Consider the following 21,934-nt stretch of genomic DNA (forward strand, 5'->3'; position numbering starts at 1 on the left):
AACAAAATAACCTAACCATATATATATATATATATATATATATATATATATATATATATATATATATATATATATATATATGCACACACACACACACATAGGGAGGCCATGCCCCCTGCCCTCCTAGGATTTGCCCTTGAATGTAACAATGTATTGATTAATTAGTTCTCTCTTCAACTAAAGTATCTTTGTAGAGTGCTAATGATTAATCACTAGCAAAAAAATAGCCACGTTCCGTAAATGTGGTCAACTAAATCAGTGGAAGATTGTGATATGTATCTTGATTTTGTACTTCCATTTATTGCGTAGTACCAACTTCTACGCATTTATAGACATGTAAAACTTTGTTTTAGTCATATTAACATATCATATTTATTTCGTCTTCTAAAATCATATTATGTTATATGATACACGCATACATTATGTCTCTTGTTCTTCTTGGCTCCAATGAACGTATCAAGTTATCAATTATGTGCCAACGTTTCTTAAGAACATCAAAGGCACGTTCTACATCCTTCACAACTCCTTCATGAATTGCCTTAAACATCATTCGTTTTTTCATCATTTGTTCATGTTCATGCTTTCACCAATATAGAATAGTCATGATAAATCTCATAGGCACGAAAATACATGTGCTTGTATGATGCTTCATTCAATTCAAATGGACACTCTGTTGATAAATGTCCTTGAACGTTAGTGATTGATCTAGAATGTCGATGACATTGTTGGATCCAACAACACCAAAAAAATGTAAGTCAAATCCATAAATCCTGTAAAGCCATTGTTTCTAGAATTATCATCGGGTGTCCAAGACATATTGTGTACTTCGTTCATCTTCTAAAATCATATTATATAATATTATGCACACACATATTATGTCTCTTATTCTTCTCGGTTCCCATGAACGTGTGAGGTTGTCGATTATGTGCCAACGTTGTTAAGGACATCAAAGGCACATTCCATCTACTTCCAAGTTCCTTCTTGAGTTGTATGATGAACCATTCACTTCATACAAACACTTAGGTGTAGTTCCTTAGTAGATGTCATTGAATATCAACGATTGATCTAGAATGTTGATTTCATTATTGGATCTAGCAACAACAAAAGAATGCATATCAATTTCATAGATCTTGTGAAACAACTACTTCTAGAATTAACGTCGTGTGTCGATGATCACATCGTCATCTCTTCATCACATGAATCTCCTGGTGGGGTAGAAATTCATAAAAAGCTGGATTAAGAAGAAATCATATCATCGTTTTGTTGAACCCGCAAAATCTTTTAATTATGTAGTAAATCATTTCGTTTTAAATCACCATAAGTTTAAAATGTTGGTGGAATTGTTAATTTATAAAAAATAGTGAGTGGACGATGTCATGAAGACTTTATAAATCTATCATGTAGACTCTTGGTCATTGACCTTGGTAATGCTTACCTGTAACCCAAGTCGGGGTTGGATTTTGTGATTTGGTCCAAGTTCAGTTGGTTTTTGTTGGTGGGTATTTTCTATTTTGACTTTGCCGTTTCCTAGTTCCGTATTGAGTTGCCTTAAACTTTCATTATCTACACATGTCACGATAAAATCTAGCAGCAAGAAAATACCCGTGCTTGTATGATGATCCATTCACTTCAAATGAACACTTAGGTGTAGTTCCTTAGTAGATATCATTGAATATGAATGTTGATGACATTATTGGATCATGCAATCACCAAAGAATGCATAGATCTTGTGAAACAACTACTTCTGGAATCAACGTTGGGTGTCCATGGTCACATCTGTCATCTCTTCATCACATGAATCATCTTTCCCACTGCAATCCTGGTGGGGTAGAAATTCACAAAATGTTGGATTAAGAATTGAAGTAATCATCCAACCAGCAAAATCTTTTCATGTCGTAGTAAATCGTTTCGTTTTACATCACCATAAGTTGAATATACTGGTGGAATTGTTAATTAAGAAAAATAGTGAGTGAACGATGCCAAGACGACTTTGTAATTCTTCTATATATCCTGTGGACTCTTCATCATCGAGGTTGGTAACGCTTGCCTTAACCCTAGTGGGTTGGATGATCCAATAATGTCATCAACATTCATATTCAATGATATAACATGAAAACCTTTACCATACCGCTGAAATTTTTTTATACGTCCCATGAAATTTTTTTACTAAATATATAACATGAAAACCTTTACCATACCAGTATTCTGGTCTAAGTATTTAAATCATCTACAAGTGAAATTTTGTTAAACTAAGTATTGGAGGGGTAAGCCAGGCCTCGGCAGTAGTGTAAGACCAAGGCGACTCATGAAGAACCCCAGCAGCAAGCTACTGTAATGGGCCTTCCCCCATAAAAAATAAGATTAATATCGAGTGGGCCGATGGCCCACATATCAGATATTAAACTGATAAGAACAGATACTACACTTGATCTTAGCCAAAAGGCCGAGAAAGGTATGCTTATTCCGCTCCTTGGCTTCTTCTTTTATACGTAGCTTTCTCTTCGCTGCTTCATTCACCCTTCCGATGTGGGATGCAAAGTGCAAACGCTTTCACTGCCTTCATACTTCATTCATAACAAACAACTTTCATCATTCTTTTACTTCTTTACTTTCTATATTCAAATAAAAGTTTGAGTGTATATATGTGTTTATCGATCATAGCATTACTTTTCTTATTTTTCTTCTGTAGAACAAATTCAGAGAACCAACATATCCATTTTTCACACTATCATATCCATAATGGGTGGGTCTTTAACACACAACAGATTTGGAGAAGGAGAGAGAGAGAAACACCATGCTGGAGGTTTACTATAGATTAAATACGTACTGCTTTGTGACCAAGAGAACCATAATAGAATAATAGAAGAGAGACAAGCTGAAACGAAGAACCTTCAAAAACCCTAAACTGATCAAAGACGGTTTCTAGAAGAAGAAAAAGAAAGAGGCTTGCCTAGGAACCAACACATAAGCGTGTGATTCCTACCTCTCCATTGTTCTAAAACACCATACGATTATCAAGAGAAGTTTATTTATTAATGTAAGAACCAGTTCATACTATTACAAAATAAAACCCCACTCTAACACTACACAAATAACTAAAAAAAAACTAACTCTTACTCTCACATATTCAAGCTATCTTTACTAGCTGCACATCACGTATAAAAGCTAAAGAAACAAGGGAGAATTTCGTATATACCCTTATTAAACGGCTAAATATTGTATTTGTCTGACCTAAAATTTAAATATCATATTTAACCTTCTTAATGCTTTAAAATATCAAATTTGCCCAAATCAGTTTTTTTAATAATTTTTATTATTTAATAATCATTTTTTTATAATTTTAAACCATTAAAACTAAAAAAATAACTAAATGGTCCATAATACCCTTCTTTTCTAAATCGCAGGAATCTTTTACACTACGTTTTATCAGCTCTCATCATCTTCCTCAAGCCACCCTCCTCACGAGTGTTCCTAACGCCATCTTCCTTCTTGCCTCTCGCCATTTTCTTCTTGCAATCGTTAATATGCTTCAGGTAATATTCCTCTTCCTTATATCTCATGTTGGATACAAGCCTACATACAATCAATATACACTCTTATACACTATGATATGGAACAATTTTTCTGTTTTTATTTCTAACACAAAATAGGTTACATATTGAATAAAATGGAAGGCTACCTACGCCTATCAAAGTAAATAGATAGTTCTACTTATACTAAAAAAATAACTTAATAGTAGCTAACACATTGCCCGGGATATTATGCTAAAATGTAGCCACTCACTTTTATTTTCCATAAAACCCGGTCAACACAAGACCAAGTTTAATCTTCCCAACTCATAGACAAAACAATTAACCAACATCTCATTCTTTTTGGCAACAGAATCAACACTTATGCGACAAGAATCTCGAATTGTTGAAACCCATGTATTAATTTCACAATTCCCTTTCAATATATGCCCTTCGTTTAGGCCACGACTCCAAACCACAAGCTTAATTTCGAAGTATTGCTAATATTGGTAGCTAGAGTAAAGTACATTGCTACAGGGAACATGCATTCAAAACGTGCTTGATTCTATGGTTCAGGCTCTGTTGGTTGACAATAATTGGAATTTATATATGTTGAACAGGTTAAGAATTCGAAATCATTAGACTTCACTGTGCATTTTGATTTTTCATTTTAGACTAATGAGTTTGTTACCAATGGTGCATGCATTTTTTTAGAAGTGGTGGAGGGACCAAAGTAAGGCAACCCAAGAGACAGTGAAGTGTGTTGTTAGTTCTGGACAACTTGAGTTAATATAAGCAAACAGACTCGACTAATTGTTAATACTAGGAATAAGTCTCATGTTGTCTGTTTATGTTTATAATGTTGTGTGATGGATATATGAGGCTGATGTAATGAGGATATATAAGACTGGAGGGAATGGTGCCACAAAAGTTGCACTTCCTTCACTGCCGCCACGTAGTCGCCACCTCACTCTTTACCACAAAAATGTGGTTTCATACCACAGCCTCGGATTGGTGCCACATTTGGGTATTTTTTTTTAATTTTTGTTTTAATAAATAAAAATGACCAATCAGAAGGAGGTAAGAAAAAGGAACCAATCACATTGTTTGAAGGAGTGCTCCCTTGGAATGCCGCACTGGACCCCTACCGCACCTCTCCCGCACCCAGGGGGTGATGTTCTTGCTGATGTGGCACTCAAGTGTGGCAAGGGTCACAGCCCACTCCCTTTGGTCTAAGTAATTTGCTTTTTATTTGGCATAAATAGAGGATTAGGGGGGGCATGCATGATGAAGAAACACCTCGTTATATTGACATGATAGATTAAACTACACTTGGGCAGAAGTTTATCAAACAACAGTTCAATGTCACACCAAGAATTGGGTATGAAATTGGTCCTTTTGGACATTCTGCAATGCAAGCTAACCATTTGGGGGGCAAAGGTATTTTTCTGTCTTCAAGCCGATACACCTTCAAAGATCCAGCAATTGGTTGTTGTTTAAAAAGACATTATCAAAGTCCGTTGCCTTATATAGGTGTAGTTGCCATGTGCACATTACATCGCATAAAGCCGAATGTTATTTCAACTTTCCCTTTTTGGCATCTTAATGTAGTTTTTACTATTGCATGTTTGTAATCTGACCAGTTCCCCGTTGATTAATGAAAAGCATGTGCATTTTGAATGATGTCTCAGTATAATAAGTTTTTATACGCTTTTTTGATATTTAAAAATCATTAAAACTGAACAAAAAGATTACATGGACCGTATTGCCCAATGTTTTAAAAACCGGTTTGAACCGGCCGGTCGAACCGGTTGGACCGGGAACCGGAGAAGAAAGCGATTCAACTATCACCGGTTTTATGTCAATTTTTGAACCGGATTGAACCGGCCGGTTTTAGAAAAACCCGGTTGAACCGGTCAAAATAAACCGGTTAAAGTGAATAAAAACACATGAAAAGAACCATTTGAATAAAAACTTTGATGATTTTTTTAAATGTATTTAGTTTTTTCTAAATAAAAACATATAATAAATGTTATAAAGTTTTTTTTGGATGTGTTTGTATTCATTTAAAACTATATTTTGTTTTGGTATTATGTTTTTTTTAATGTATATGGATTGATGTAAAATACTCGAACTTATGGTTATGTGTTATTTTAATGTATTTGGATTGATCTACAACTTATTTTTATGTATATTTCTAATGTTTGAACTAGTAAACATCAAATTCATAATTTATATATGTATATATGTATAGGAAAATAGGAAAAATGATGAAAATTATAGAAACCGGTTGACCCGGCGGTTGAACCGGAAATTGGTAAGCATACCGGTTCAACTAAAAATCTGGTTTTTAAAACATTGGTATTGCCCTTACCTTTTAAATAGCAGGAAGTCACAAACTCTGAACACAATAAATAGTTTTGAATTCCTAAAAGCATCACAAACCCAATATATTATGGATTTCTCATTACATCTTTGTACAAAATGATAGTGTTAAATTTGAAATTTGAGTTATCAGACATTACCAAACTAATGAACACTTCAACCGAGTTTCAACCCTAATTAACAACATCTTACAACTTGTAATCCATTCATTAAACCCTTATTAAGAATTTTTACAACTAAAGCTAACAAAATTGTCAAATGGGCCAACTATTTTCTCAAGATTTTTTCACGTAGACCCCGAAACTCCCAAGCCACCATGATATTTAGTATTCTTTCCAGGGGTTTATGATCAAACGCAAACATAAATAATAGTAAACATAATTACCAGTTGCTTATTAGCTTTAGCAAAAATTGATCAAAAGCATGAACTTTGATGGAGAGAGGGCAAATAGGAATATGGAGGAATGACAATTAAATGTTGTGAATAGTTGTTTGCAAGAAGAAAGGTGTAATAGGGGAAGGAGGACTACGATCATAAGGAAGAGGGTCACAGTACGATAATCTTACTCTATTGTGGTTCAGTGGTTCTTATAATTTGAATTATCGGATTTTTCACTTATCTTAATTTCTAGTTTCACATCTTCACCATAAATCCAATAGACTCTCACTCGTGCACGAAACAAAACCAACTAACTATATAGACAGTCTAAAAACACTCCACTACCCCATGACTACATCAACTAAGTATATAGACACTTACATCTAGACGTTTATTTTCTACAAAACACACATTAACTTGTAATTTTTTATGACTAATCGTCTGTCCCTTTGTTATGATATGAGTTGCACTTGATACATGCATCTAATTATTATCATATTAGTTGAGTAGTAGGTTTCTTGATGTAACTGGCATGAGATCATCAAACTAAATTAACCACCTTGTCAATGTTGTATAGGTATGGTCATTTATATATTAGTTCAATAATAGGTTTCTCAATCTAGAACTCGAATGAGATCATCATACTAAGTTGGATAACTTGTTAATGTTGTCTATTTGATTCATTTAAGTGTCTGGTGATATCACATTCCCAATCGGTAGAGAAACAAATCTCGTCTTGACTATATGCGTTTATCATGTGGTTAACACTATGTTTGGTAATAGCCTTTTTATTGTCTTAACTAGAACAACGTTCGACTACATCAAAATATAATGATCCACTCATTCTAAAGCCAACATATATCTCACGTAGAGAAATATATAGACACGGTCATTTTGGAGATTCACTGGCTGCATCGATCCATGCAGAAGGTTAGGTCAATCCAAAATTCACCAACAATGAATGCATGTGAATTTGTGCTCTCATGAAGACACATTTTCATCAACAATGAATATAGGCCAGAATTCACATTAATCTCGGTTCACATTATTCTCATAACATGACTGACTAAGGGCATTTAGAATAACTTAGTTGTTTATCGATTAAAACATGTTAATATAGAACATAGTAATTTAAATGAAAATGATCATACCAGGTATATCATATCATAACTTTAAAGAGCTTGTTATGGATCTCGTTTTATACCAATAGTTGAGTATGGAGCCGACTTTGGCAAGTGCTAAAGAAAAGAAAAAGGCAAGAAGGTTGTGAGGCTTTTGTAGAGTGGAAGAAATCATTATGAGCTCCTTGTACAAACAACACTCTATCCCCTCTGTATTATATTATTATTTTGAAAATTTTTATTATTTAGAAGTCGTATAACAACTTAGTGGCATTATGCTTTGTGATTAAAAAGGGTAGTGTTTTACATTTGATTTATCGTGAAGTACTATTACAAGTTCATGGTTAAACTATGTTGTCTTCATGTCATAAATGTAACAGGGGCGGAACACAAGGACTATGGCTAGGAGGTCCAAAATTAAAACTTCAAAAATTAACCATATTGACAAAAAAAATATTGATTTAAAATTATGCTATGATCAAATTTCGAAACTACAAAACTAATAGCAAATATTGTTACATCGCAATTCAAAGTAGAACGAGTGCGTCTTCAAAAGTAATTTCTCCTGTTCACAAACTTCTCTACTAGTTGACATACATCACCACTTCGGAAAGGCTCAACAACACTATTAAGGTCTAAACTCTAAAGTTCTTTAATGTTGAAGCAACTCCATTGATCTGTCATTAAACCAGTGGTTTAATTACATTAATTGTCAATTAATGGCTTCATAAAAATATCCACTCGGTAATGATGCTTAAGTGTATAACCACTATGCTCATTACGAGCTCGAGCCCCTCTACTAAAGTAGGCGGAAGATAAATTAGGGATATCAATCTCGCGATCCTGACAAAATGAGAGAGAGAGAGAGAGAGAGAGAGAGAGAGTAATAGTTATATTGGTGGGTGCAACTAGATTCAATGCATTAGAATTATCTTGAGATTTCTTTGTAAAGCTTGAGAAAGTAAATCAGTGATCTCCATTATTTATTACTTGGGATGCAAAACAAAAATGATGTCAAACGTAGTAATAGTCTCGTATATTGAATATGCATCCCCTTTGATCGAACCAATGCCCTCCTCAATAATTTTAAGTAAAACCTCGCAAGCAGGACTAAACATCTTGATTAAGCTTGAAACTAATTTTAGGTGAGAACTCCATCTGGTATCCCTAGCTCGTTGTAATGTACCAATTTGGTTGAGACCTGTACCTGTCTCCAACTCATCAATAAAAATCAAATATGCAATTTGTTCGGCTTGCGTATCTCTTAATTGGTCTGTACGCTTTCAAGAAGCACTAACAACATTAATAACAAAAGATAACTTAGTAAAAACTTATGCACTACGACAACTCCTTGTGAAGCGGCCATCAATGTTAATTGTAATCAATGAGCGAAACAATGAATATAATAGGCATATGGTCTATCATTTGAAATCAATGTTTGCAAACCCTTGAACTGACCTCGCATACTACTTGCACCATCATACCCTTGGCCACGAATTGATCTAAAATCAAGATTATTGTGTGACAATACATAATAGATTCCATTCTTAAGACTTTGTGATGTAGTGTCTGGTACATGAACATGCCCAAAAAAATGCTCCATAATAAAGCTATATTTATTTACAAAACTCAAAACAATTAACATTTGTTCTTTTTTAGACTCATTGCTTGCTTCGTCAACAAGTAAACAATATTTCCCACCACCAATCTCCTTACAAATCATCCGTCTCACCTTTGTTGAGATAAGGTTTAAAATCTGTAACATCCATAAAATTCATGTAAATTTAAACTTTTCAAACATTTCAAAACCATCCACTGTTTACAAATTGTTTTCAAAATAATCCAATATCAGAGTTTTCCCAAAAATCACAACATGAAAAATGAGAAGGTGCACGATCAAGCATTCGACTTTCCGCGATCATCCGAAGTACCTGCAAAAATCAACAACTGTAAGCACGGAGCTTAGTGAGTTCCCCAAAAATATTCGCACAACGATAACACGATAGCATACTATGGGCCCAATCAACCATTGGGTTGGAATGCCCTAGGCCCTCAACCATCGGGTTGGAATGACAATATATTATGGGTCCAATCATCCTCGGGATGGAATACTCTCGACCCACAACCATCGGGTTGGATTGCCCAGGTATGTTGGCTCACGCACAAAGCAGAAAAGCCTCAACCACCAATCAAACATATGCACATATATCAGATAATCACATAACAGTCTACTGACAGTCAAACCGATCTACGGATCACTAAGCAAAGCAACATCCTATCTACCAGGATACCGATCATAACCACATAGAAACATCATATCTACCAGGATACCGATCCAACAGATCACAACAGAAATAAAGCAGAATAAAAATCCAAAGGGTCGGCTTTGGTGCCTTTGACTCTTGAGAGTAGTGGGGAAAACTCACCTCATAAGTAGTGCTGAACTGGACTGAAAGTCTCCGACTGCTGTCTCACCAAAAATCCCTAACTATCCAAAATAACGAATACTAAGTCAACAGTTGGAATATCAATCTTGACCAAAGGTCCAAACATAGGGTAATAGTTCATTCTACCCTTTCCTTAAGTTGGGCCAAGGCCCAACTCCAATTCCTTAATCAAAAAGCCCAATATATAAGGCCCATAATAGGCCCAATTTCCAAATTAGGCCCAAATCCCTTATTGGGCTTTACCCAAAGTTTCGGTCCTCTAACTAACCCATAATTACACTTATCTAGATGATCCATGAGGGCCCAAACATCAAGGCCAACAGATGGCTCAATATCTGAAGCCCAAAATAGCTAAGCCCAACAGGCTGAGTACGCGGGGCGTACTCAACTATATGCTCAACGTAAACGCCTTGACCAAAAAACGGGACGCTGACCACCTACGCCCGGCTTACGCCTTGGTACACCCAGCGTACGTTGTGGCCATGCAAAACTTCATTAAGTTCTTAATACACCTCGTCCAGACGTCCCAAGTTAGATCTATGCTTAAAATGATGTCCCAAACCATAAAGTTTCCAACTTTATGGTTATGCATGCCCTATAACTCCATAAACTCAAAACCCTTGGTTGTCTTAACCATTTAAGACGTTTATAGCTTGATGAAACCACTAAACGGGACAAGATAGCATTTTTATGGTCCAAAACACTCTAAATTTTCTAAAAGGACATATCATTTGGTCTTAGAGTAGCTTAACTCATCAAGACCAAGAAAAGGGACTCATTTACTCATAAAACTTCCATACAAGATCTATGGGGAAATACAAGTAAAGGTAAAGGCTTTTTACCTTATGGAGCTTCCCCAAGGGATGAAGATCACAAATCCAAAGATTGAATCCACACCAAGGCTCTTCAAGGAGTCTCCTCCCCTTTTTCTTCTCAACCCAAAAAACTCTCACACACTCAAACTCACACACATACAAGGCTAGGGTTTGGAAAACATCTCAAAAGTATGGAGGTTGAACGTGTTGGGAGAAATGAGCTATAAGGATACTTATATACCACCCAACCCCTAAATATTAAAGTTTTCACCTGACATGAGTACGCCCAACGTACTAGGGCGCGCCTAGTACGCTCAGTGTACCCTTATGTACGCTCAACGTACTCCTCTTGATCCAAAATTACAATATTAGCCATTAGGGCATCTCATGTCTACACCCTTCCATCCCCAAGGACTAGAAACGACAAAATAATAATAAAAGGGAGGATTCGGAAATACCTGCAAATCCCGGGATGTTACTAAATCACTTTTTGAATTGACGGTGATGTATATAACGCATGTTTAGGAGTAGTACGAAACAATTCTTTCGTGTCGGTTCTAAAAAACCAAATGCCTTTAACATTTCATGAAAATTTTCTTTGTTGATTGAATTTGAACTTTCATCATGACCTATAAATACAACTGCTTGAAAGGCACACCAACGAACTAAAAATGTAGTAGCCATCAATCTTAGTCTATTATTCTTACCATCTTCTTCTGTAAATTTCTCAAAAATATTTTGTATATCTCGTTCCTCATTTAACAAATCATCATATGCTTTTTGTGCAATGTTGTGAAAAGATGTACACTCAGTCCCCTCCCCATATGATTCAAAAAGACGCATTTTTCCCACCTACTTTCTTCCAATTTTGAAAACCATGTATAGTAAATCCCCGTTTGTCGTATTGTCCCATTCCAGAAGGTTTGTAAATTAGAAAACATGGGAAACAAAACGCAACATATCAACTCTTTTAGTATTCAAGCTAGGAAAATAAACTAAACCAAGAAACTTGAAAGTTATGTTTATGGGTTTCTTGTCCATATTTTGTATATAATTGAAGTTCTTGTTGAAAGGGGCCAAGATTTATGTACCCTCGACGGATGTTATGTCGTTGATTAATTGGATAATCGTAAATCTACATACGCAAACCGGGATCTCGTTCAACTGTACTAAGATCAATTTCATTCACTTCAAGTTGAAGTTTTCTGGACGGGTTCTCTACAACAGGAAATAATAGACGTTGGGTTCTCCACAACAAGAACACTAGACGTTGGTTATTCAGGCTTTTGAGTAGAACTGGCACGTTTTCTTTTAAATAACCCATCAATAGTCGATTGTTTTTTCATGTTGATATGTACTACACGAAATAATTAACTAGAAATTAATAAAAAAAATATATAATTGTAAAATAAAATAATAACTAACAAATATATTATATCAAACAACTATACTTTTATTATAAAAAAATAAGTTATTGACTTTCTTTTAATATTATATCAAATCCTAAATAAATAACATATCATAATTAATATCAATTGTATTATATATACTAAGAGTATACGATTCATAAATAAATAAAATATCATAATTGATATCAATCGCATTATATTATACTAACAATATACGATTTAAGTGTTTACATATTTCTTTTACATACTACTAAAACATATAAATAAATTAAATATAGATGTTATCATTAATAAAGTAAAATTTTCACTAATTTTGTACTATATATTTATTTTACACTCAACCACCATATATCTATTATACTTTTGTACCAAATGTCTATTCTATACTCAACTACGTCTCTCCATCTCTATAGATATAAAAAAGAAACAGATAATAGACATAAATAAAGAGATATAAAGTAAGAGTCTAAGATATTTTCACTACAAAAAATGTCATTTAGTGGCACACAAAAAGTGTCACTAAAAACCCAAAAAAATGCTACTAAAAGCTTATCCGTTAATCAGAGACACACATAATAAGTGTCACTAGAAACGCTCCCACTAAACTCCTTTAGTGACACTTTTTGCTTTTGACGTTGTAGTTTTTTAAGCTTTTAGAGGCAATTTTTTATTTGTCATAGTTGAAGAAAAGTTTTTTATGGCACATAATTTGTGCCATTAAAGCTTGTGTGATTCAAGAATTAATGTTTCTTTAAGTTACACATTTTAATTTAGTGACACCTTTTATTTGGCACAATACAAAAAATATATATATAAAAAAAATGTGGTACATTTTACGCCAACATGAAAGTTTATAATTTAAGCTACTTATATCTATATAATGTTTTACCCATAATAAAATAATATAAATAATTAAATTGTAGCACGTAGAAATAATAAAAGCTCCATTGTTTTTCATCAATATTTTTAAACATTTTGAATCAAATATCTAAATAGATGTCAAATACGGCTAAACATTTGAAAAATAAACTACAGATCCTTAGATATTTGAGGAGTCGCTAACAATGACTTGTAGGATAGCCTTCATAATAACAACATACAAAAAACATGACAATTGTTTGTCCCATTGTTTTTGTCCAAGTTTCAAAGTACTAGTAACATACTTTCAAAGTATGTTGTTTTTACTTTGAAAGTGGGACAAAAAAACATGGTTTAAAGCAAAGCAAAGAGTACATGACTTGAAATGATTAAATACAAAATAAGATGATAATATAAGACAAAATAGAATAATATAATAATACCTCTTTGTGAGCAAGTCGAGCAAATAATTGTCCCGAAAACATGAGATTCATTTGTTTTCTTTTTTTAATTTATCCAAAAAGAAAAGGTTACCAACTTTTCATGGCATGAAGCTATATAAATTACTAAATTAGTTCATTTGATGTGTAACATCCTGTATTGAGAAGTTTCTTATTTTAGGATTGCGGACAATAAATGGATCAAGTAAGGCCTTGGGTTTCAAGGTAATAGGGTTTAGACCATATTGGATGTTGATGATATTGGTTAGATGATCTAAGCCCTTGGTTTGTGTTTTGAAGCCAAAGGGGTAAATTGGGTAAAGTTAATTGGTGGGTATCTTGCATGGATTATGCTTTTTAGATCGATATGTGTTAAGCCAAAAGTAACTAGATAAATGTGTGGGATTGTTACCTTTTCGTAGATATAAAGATCGTCGAAAACGAAGTTGAAACAAATAAGTTATGGTTGTTTAAAGTTGGAATGGATTTGGGTGAAAAGTCGTGGCCCCGATATGACGATCAGAGTCCACGACATATCGACCAGTCAGGCCCAAGTCCATGATTTTTAGGATTTTCAACGTATTTAAGCTTAGCGTTCTAAATTTTTTGGGCATTTTATCAGCCTCCATCACCTATAGGATCCCTTGGGAGAAATCCTAGCCTCCACCTTCAAGATTTGAGCTTATTCCATCTTCTCTCTCCTCTTTTGGATGCTTTCTATGATATTTTGATGGAGTTTGAAGATCAAGAAGGTTCTTTTGGTTTCAAGGAAAGTTATTTCAAGTTTGGATCCATCAAAGGCACTACATTTCTGGACTGTTGTAAGTATAAAGTTCCAATCTTGTTATCTAGTTCGTTAGATCTTGTCATTTGGGGTTTTTTGGCACTTTTGGTCCATTTTATGGGTAATCTTGGAGTTGGGTGGACTCCAACATCTATCGATCGGTTTAGAATGTTTCTTGGACCTCATGGACTAGGAAAATTATGATATTTTGCTTTCCCTTCTAGCCATGCAATTTATCTTGGTCATTTAGGTCATTTTAGTGTATTAAATTTTAGATCTTGAAAGTTGGTGACTTTGTTATGGATAAATTCCAACTTTATCCATATAAACATCATGTTGATTCAGATCTGAAGTTTGGAGTCTTAGACTTAATGGATTAAGTTAAGAAAGATGCATTTTGGGTCCCTTTGAGACTTAAATTCCACATCTTGGTGGTTTGGACCTCCCTAATGGATAAAGTTAGAAACTTTATCCATTAAGACTTTGGAAAGGATCAGATATGAGCTTTGGAGATCATAAAATCAGAAGAACATGGATTAATCTCATTTGAGTTGTTCAGACCCGTGCCCACAACGTGGACTTAGGCTGTCACGACATGGCGATTGGGAATCAGTGACTATTTTGGCATTTAATGCCCACGACGTGGCCAAGGAAGGCCACGACGTGGAGAGCTATTGTTGGCAATTTTGACCTTAGCTTTGATCATTGACTTCTTGACTAGTTTGAATTTTGGTCAAACTTGGGTAGAATTGAATTTTTGGCTAAGGATTGGTCTCGGCTTGGTTTTAGGAAGCTACGGTTAGTTGTGTTGTTGTTGAGGTAGATGTTGATCTTCTGTTGAGTTATTCAGGTGAGTCTTCCTCACTATACTTGTGGGTCGAAAGCACCAATGCCGAGCCACTAGGTTATGTATCCTGATATATAGGTTGATGTTATACTGGTTATATGATAGATTGGTAGATCTGTATGATTACTTGTACTTGTTGGTTATATGTTTATGTTTATCTATTGCATATGTCGACATATTATGGTTAGGTTGAGGCAGTCCTGCTTTGTTTTGATGGGCAATATACATGAGGCGGTCCGGATAGGTTGTAGGACCTACGAGGCAGTCTAGTCAGGCTGAAATCCCGGAGAGCGGTCCGGATAGGATGTAGGCCCTGTGAGGCGATTCAGTCAGGCCGAAGGCTCGGAGAGCGGTCGATATAGGTTCTAGGCTATGTGATGATGTCCATTCGCGCTGAAGGCTCATGTCGATGGGTTTCCTAAACCAACACATGTATGCATGTTGTTATATGTTGGTGGTGTGGGTATATTGAGGAAACACACTAAGCACCTTTGCTTACAATTTGATTTCATGGTTTCAAGTACATCAGATGCTCGGGGCAAGACGAAGGCATTATTGTGCACATCATCCTTGGATATTTTGTTTATTGATGATTTGAGGATACTTTGATTTTGACTATGTTCTTGAAAACAATGTTTTTATATGGTTTATGGATTATTAAAGGGTTTTAAAATGAAAATTACTATGGTTTTAAGGATGTTACATGACGCCTCAAATGTCATATAGCACATACTAGTAATATATATATATATATATATATATATATATATATATATATATATATATATATAATAAAAAATTTATATAATAGTTTTCGGTTGCATCTTACTTTCATACACTATCATGCGATTTGTTGTTCTCAAGAAGATAGAAGATAGAGACAGATACCAAGAGCTTGGGCAATATGCTCCTACAATCCACAAAACAATCAAGTCAAAAAGGATCTATATAGACATAAAAAGAAAAGAGGAAATTAGTAGACAAAGACAAATACCTTGGAAAAAAGAAACATATATAGATAGCTTGAAAAGATGGACAAATACAATAGTTTGAAAGGAAAAGCTAGACAAAGAAAGAAAAAAATCAGTAAATATAGAGTATAAAATCATCTTTGCAATTCTCACCTCACCATCAGGTTGAAAAATAATGAGCATTGTTTGAAGGGTCTTCATATGAACACCTTCATATGCCATCTCACCATGGTGGAAAACAACAAAATTATAAAGGTACAACTACAAAACAATATTATATTGGAAATATAATGAAGTTAGTTGGCTTACAAAGAAAACATTTCAATAAAAATTATGGTATGATGATCTTTAAGAAACAAACTAATGTAAAAGCATATGCAAACTTCTAGGGATACAACACACCAAAATAAAGAGGCTTTTCACATTCAACATGGATAAAATTAATAAATAAAAGAAGAAAATTATATATAAGGTATGCCACATTGTTTATTCTATCTTTGCATTAGTGTGGAATTTTATTTTGTTACTTTCCTCAAATAAAACCCTAGAAACCAGTGTTAAGAATTGTCTAATTGCATAGAATAATATGAACACCAAGCTTGGCATCTCTCTCCGTTAGATAGGCTAACAATGGAACTCTTCATAAAAAAATTAAAAAATTAGAAATATGTATGTATGTATGTATGCATACACAAACCAACACACTTTGCTTATTATAGAACACCATTGCATAAGGACGATGGTGGCAGTGGAGTAGAGGTGATGTTGTGAGTTGAAGAGTCGATTTTACAGATTGTTAAAATCGTTGCTTGTGAAGGGTTTTAATAGTGGGAGGGGCAAATCGTAAAATATGTGAAAATATAAAATTGTTTATTTCCCACTAAATTTAATAATTTTTATAGTAGAGGGTATTAAAATAAACTTTTAGGGACATATTAAAACATTATGCCACTAATAATTATGAATATTACTGACATAAAATGTTAAACGCCACTATATCCATTAATTTTTATAGTGGCACATAGAATATCCCACTAAAAACATGATATAGCGGCACATTAAACATATGTCGTTAAAAATGTATACCACTAAATGACATATTTTTGTAGTGTTTAGAGAGAGAAAGATGAAAAATACTCGTATGGCTTTTGTGGAGAGGAGATCGGAGAGGAAGAATGGTCATTGGCAGTTGGCGGAGTGCACGTTGGAGAAAATAAAGCAAGGCGGAGAAATGATAGAGACACATAGGGAGAAGGGAGGAGGCGGGCGACTACATTATTCCTGAATTGCCTTAAACATCATTCCTTTTTTCATCATTTGTTCATGTTCAAGCTTTCACCAATATAGAATAGTCATGATAAAACTCATAGGCACGAAAATACATGTGCTTGTATGATGCTTCATTCAATTCAAATGGACACTCGGTTGTAATCCTTCATAAATGTCCTTGAACGTTAGTGATTGATCTTGAATGTCGATGCCATTGTTGGATCCGACAACACCAAAAAATACAAGTCAAATCCATAAATCTCGTAAAGCCATGTAAAGCCATTGTTTCTAGAATTATCATCGGGTGTCCAAGACATATTGTGTAATTCGTTCATCTTCTAAAAATCATATTATATAATATTATGCACGCACATATTACGTCTCTTATTCTTCTCGGCTCCCATAAACATGTCGGGTTGTCAATTATGTGCCAACATTTTTAAGGACATCAAGGCACATTCAATCTACTTCCAAGTTCCTTCTTGAGTTGTATGATGAACCATTCACTTCAAACGAACACTTAGGTGTAGTTCTTAGTAGATGTCGTTGAATATCAACGATTGATTTAGAATGTTGATGTCATTATTGGATCTAGCAACACCAAAAGAATGCATATCAATTTCATAGATCTTGTGAAACAACTACTTCTAGAATTAACGTCGAGTGTCGATGATCACATAGTCATCTCTTCAACACATGAATCTCCTGGTGGGGTAGAAATTCATAAAAAACTGGATTAAGAAGAAATCGTCTCATCGTTTTGTTGTACCAGCAAAATCTTTTAATTATGTAGTAAATCATTTCGTTTTACATCACCATAAGTTTAAAATGTTTGTGAAATTGTTAATTGAAAAAAAAAAATAGTGAGTGAACGATGTCATGAAGACTTTATAAATCTATCATGTAGACTCTTCGTCATTTAGCTTGGTAATGCTTACCTGTAACCCAAGTCAGGGTTAGATTTGTGATTTGGTCCAAGTTCAGTTGGTTCTTGTTGGTGGGCATTTTGACTTTGCCGTTCCAAGTCTGAGAGTTGTATCTGTTGGCATGGCTTCACAGATTATAAGTTTTGGATCGTTAGGCCCATACTGGTGACTCGGGTGTCCCATTACAATTTTTTACCTTTTAAACATCAGTGTCAATAATAAAAAGAAATAACTGAAGATCTACCACCATTTTTTGAGTAATGAGAAATCATTAAACTGAGTATCAGATGGACACTTAGTTGTAATCCTTCATAGATGTCCTTGAATGTTAATGATTTATCTAGAACATTGATGCCATTTTTAGATGCAACAACACCAAAAAATGTATGTCAAATCCTGTAAAGTCGCTGCTTCTAGAATTATCATCGGGTGTTGATTAAGAAAAATAGTGAGTGAAAAATGCCAAAAAGACTTTATAATTCTATATATCCTGTGGACTCTTCATCATCGAGGTTGGTTGCGCTTGCCTTAACCCTAGTGGGTTGGATTTTAAGATTTGGTGTTGTTATGCAAGCTTCACTGCAAGCTTCCCATAACACTGGCTTATACGTCCGATGAAATTTTTTTACTAAATATAAAACATGAAAACCTTTACCATACCAGTATTCTCGTTTATGCATGTAAATCATCGACAAGTGAAATTTTATTAAAATAATTTATTGAACTATGTAATTGGAGGGGAGAGCCAGGCCTTGGCAATAGTGTAAGACCAAGGCGACTCGTGAAGAACCCCAGCAGCAAGCTACTGTAATGGGCCTTCCCCCATAAAAAATAAGATTAATATCGAGTGGGCCGATGGCCCACATATCAGATATTAAACTGATAAGAACAGATACTACACTTGATCTTAGCCAAAAGGCCGAGAAAGGTATGCTTATTCCCCTCCTTGATCTAACACATGTGACACCCATTAAAAAAAAGATGAAACATGATTTAGTTTGTTGGGTAAGATACCATTGAAAATGCATACACCCCAAAAAAAACTTGAAGAAAAGATATAAAATTTATAAACTAAACTGCACAAATGGTCTCTGTGGTTTGTCGAAAATTGTCACTTTGGTCCAAAAAGTTTTGGACTAGCACTAATGGTCCAAAATGGTCAAAAAAATCATTTTGTTGTTTCTTTGGTCCAATCTGTTATGCTTTTTTTCAAAATGACGGATTTACCACTGTTAATATGATTTTCTTTTTTTTTCTTATTTGTTTTTTTGACTTTCAGATTTAAAAAAATAAAAATAATTCTATCTCTCTCTCTCCTGATTTTTTCAAATTAAAAAAAAACAATAAAATAAAAATAAATCTCTCTCTCTCTCTCTCTCTCTCTCTCTCTCTCTCTCTCTCTCTCTCTCTCTCTCTCTCTCTCTCTCTCTCTCTCTCTCTCAAGTCGTCGTCTACCTCCCACATCTAAAACCTTAACACCATTAATCTTTTTTGGTTTTAGTATATGAGTATGAAAATCAAAAGAATATAGCCTCAAACCATAGATATGTTCCTCTCATCCCTCTTGCATATGATTCAACTTCAACGTGTCCCCACTCTGCCACCATCACCTTCGCCTCATCCAATTTGAGATATTCATAGCGACATTTGAATCAAATCCCTCGCGCATCTGATTCAAGTTCACTGGCGAACTATGCTTCGTCATCTCCCCCATACACAGATTTAGGATGTTCATGTCGGCTAGGGTTTCATGGAGATTGTTCTCATCTGATGGCGGTGGTATGGTTTGGACAGGAGATGCAGCTAGGGTTCCAGTGGTGGTGATGAAGAGCTTTTTTGTTGGTGGTGATGCATCATGTGCGCTAGGGCGTGCTTTCACAGGCGGTGACACTAGGGCTTGCTTTAACAGGCGGCTTTGGCTCCATCGTGTGCGACTCGAAGGTGACTCGTCTGAGGGGGAGATCGGAGACAGATGGGTGGTCATCGGTTTTTGGAGCTCCAAGAAAATCGGAGCTCTCTTTATCGCTTTGTGGGCAGAAGAAAAGCCAAACCCCACTGCCTTCTTCACTCGCCTGATTTTCCCATTACCAATGTTGCAACAACTCACCATCATTTAATTTGCAAAACCCACTTGAAGAATGGGTTTGATTTTTTTCGCTTAATTTTTTTTCTGTTTAATTTTTTTATGGGCTTTATGAAGTGTTCTTGAGGGAAGAACAAACGAAGAGGGGAGGGGAAATATTGGGGAAGAGAGAGAGAGAGAGAGAGAGAGAGAGAGAGAGAGAGAGAGAGAGAGAGAGAGAGAGAGAGAGAGAGAGAGAGAGAGAGAGAGAGAGAGAGAGAGAGAGAGAGAGAGAGAGAGAGAGAGAGAGAGAGAGAGAGAGAGAGAGAGAGAGGTTTATTTTTATTTTTATTTTTATTTTAATGTTTTTTTTAATCTGAAAATCAGAAAAAAAAAATAAGAAAAAAGATAAAATATATAAACAGGGGCAGATCCGTCATTTTGAAAAAAATCAGAACATATTGGACTAAAGACGCAACAAAATGAAAGTTTTGGACCACTGATGCTAGTCCAAACCTTTTTGGACCAAACTGGCAATTTTCGACATACCACAGGGACCATTTGTGCAGTTTAGTCAGACCATTTGTGCAGTTTAGTCAAATATATATCAACCATGAGACAATCGGAAACTGAAAGGATTGATCAAGAAAAAAAACAACGTGTCACTCATCCAACACATACCGTGATTCCTACATCTCCATTGCTCTAAAACACCAAACGATTGTCAATAACAATTTATTTATTAATGTGAGAACCAGCTATGACTTTAACAAAATAAAACCTCACTCCAACCCTATACAAATAACTAAAAAACCTCTCACTCTCACATATGCATCATACAAGAGGCGATTATGGACCTTGTTTTATACCGATAGCTGAGTATAGAGCCGAATTTGGCAAGGGCTCAAGAAAAGAAAAGGGCAAGAAGGCTGTGAGGCTCTTGTACAACGGAAGAAAACATTGTGATCTTCTTGTATAAATAACAACACCTTACCGGGTCCCCTTCGTATTATATTATTTGAAAATTTTATTATTTACAAGTTGTATAACAACTTACTTGCGTTACGCTTTGTGATTAAGGGGATTTTTTACATTTGACTTATCATAAAGTATTGTTACAAGTTCATGGTTAGATTGTTGTTTTCATGTGATGAATGTAACATGTAATGATTAATTAGTTCTCTCTTCAACTAAATCTCTTTGTAGAGTGCTATGTTGGGTTAATCTTGATGGCTGGAAAATTGAAAGTAATAAATATTTATGATTTATTTATTATGTTTTAGTAGATAGATTATTAGTTGTAATTAGTCTTCTAGTTTGATTAGGTTTCATGGTTTGTACGCTGAGATTGTGCATATGGGTAGAGTTGGTCATTAGGTAGTACCTAGTCTTTAGGAGTCTTTTGGTGGAGCAATATTTTAATGTTAGTTTCCAGATGCATGATCATTTTAAAAGGCTATATATAGTCTTCATTTATATGAATAAAGTGTGCATATATTGAGTACTTACCTCCTCCTGTTTAGTTCTTATTTTATTCTTCTTCTGTCTTCATATCTGTGTAGAAAACAAAGAGGCTGTAAGTTAGGCTTTATACTCTACATGTTAATGATTAATCACTAGCAAAAAATAGCCACATAGTTGAGTTATGTAAATGTGTTCAGCTAAATCACCATAAAGATTGTGATGTGTATCTTGATTTTGTACTTCCATTC

The 21,934-nt window shown here is 34.7% G+C and overlaps 2 non-coding genes across 2 annotated transcripts; both read right to left on the reverse strand.

The window, feature by feature from the left end:
- Nucleotides 1-2,259: 2,259 nt before the first annotated feature.
- Nucleotides 2,260-2,456, reverse strand: LOC145056326 (U2 spliceosomal RNA). Its single transcript, XR_013685807.1, has one exon. It is a non-coding gene; the product is annotated as a U2 spliceosomal RNA (small nuclear RNA).
- Nucleotides 2,457-18,895: 16,439 nt separating this feature from the next.
- LOC145056315 (U2 spliceosomal RNA) lies at nt 18,896-19,092 on the reverse strand. Its single transcript, XR_013685797.1, has one exon. It is a non-coding gene; the product is annotated as a U2 spliceosomal RNA (small nuclear RNA).
- Between the last annotated feature and the right edge of the window lie 2,842 nt (nt 19,093-21,934).

This window comes from Lactuca serriola, chromosome 5, assembly GCF_051521515.1.
Source record: "Lactuca serriola cultivar US96UC23 chromosome 5, Lser_US96UC23_V15, whole genome shotgun sequence".
In the NCBI taxonomy this organism is placed as follows: domain Eukaryota; kingdom Viridiplantae; phylum Streptophyta; class Magnoliopsida; order Asterales; family Asteraceae; genus Lactuca; species Lactuca serriola.